Genomic DNA, 925 nt, shown 5'->3' with positions numbered 1-925 from the left:
AATTAGTTCACCGCTCAGGTTTCACTTTCACGTAGTGTGAAGCTCTGCGTGTTATCCCGCTCTATGCGTGTGCGTGCTCCGCTCAGTCGCTCACGGCCCATGTGAGTGCTCCACTCTTATACCGTTCATGCTCATCGGAACAGCAAAGTCCACTCAAAAATTGAGCCGACAGGAAACATCGATGTAGGCCTAGTACAGTACTGTTTCTGTCTGTAGTAGCCTTACTGTGTGGCATATGGGCAACTCTGGTAACGCTGCCCTCTCATTCATTGATCTGCTAACCGCTATGTTATGCTCACGTGTTCTGATCATAATAGCTTTCTAGGACTAAACATTATTTGGATAACTGGTATAAAAAAATAAAAAAAAGTTAAATATCTTAATCCTACTGTTAGACCTACCTGAAAAACTAAAACGCAATTTGTTTAATTCGAAGGCCTGTCGTTATTTTTTATTTGTGCTATCATTATTAATTAAAAAAAATAAAATTAATTTGTTCTTCTTTTATTACTGACTGCTTACTTGTCGTTTTTTATTCAATTCAAAGTTTGAAATCAAGCTATCTCGTGCTACTGCACCAAAATTACCCCACTGTAAAATAAAAAAAAACACTGAGTGAGCAAAAATTTGTGAGATAGCTAGTTATAATGGTAATTAAATGAATATCTATACTTTTCAAATTATCATATCGAAGTTAGAAATTCAAATATTGTGACAAAATAAATTTTGTAGGGTTCCACAAGTTTGTTAAAATTTCCAAAGGGTGCCGTGACTAAAAAAGGTTGGGAAACACTGAAATAGCAGGCGGTCTATCGCTGGAATGTGTTATGGCGAGTGCTCGTTGCCGCTGTTATCAGGGGCAAGTTCAAGCTCAAACCGGTGTGCACCGTTTTGCTACGGTTTCCGGTTTGAACGACATGTTTCC

Source organism: Sinocyclocheilus anshuiensis, unplaced genomic scaffold, assembly GCF_001515605.1.
Source record: "Sinocyclocheilus anshuiensis isolate Anshui unplaced genomic scaffold, SAMN03320099.WGS_v1.1 scaffold514, whole genome shotgun sequence".
Lineage (NCBI taxonomy): Eukaryota > Metazoa > Chordata > Actinopteri > Cypriniformes > Cyprinidae > Sinocyclocheilus > Sinocyclocheilus anshuiensis.
Note: the sequence above shows the minus strand (reverse complement) of the source record.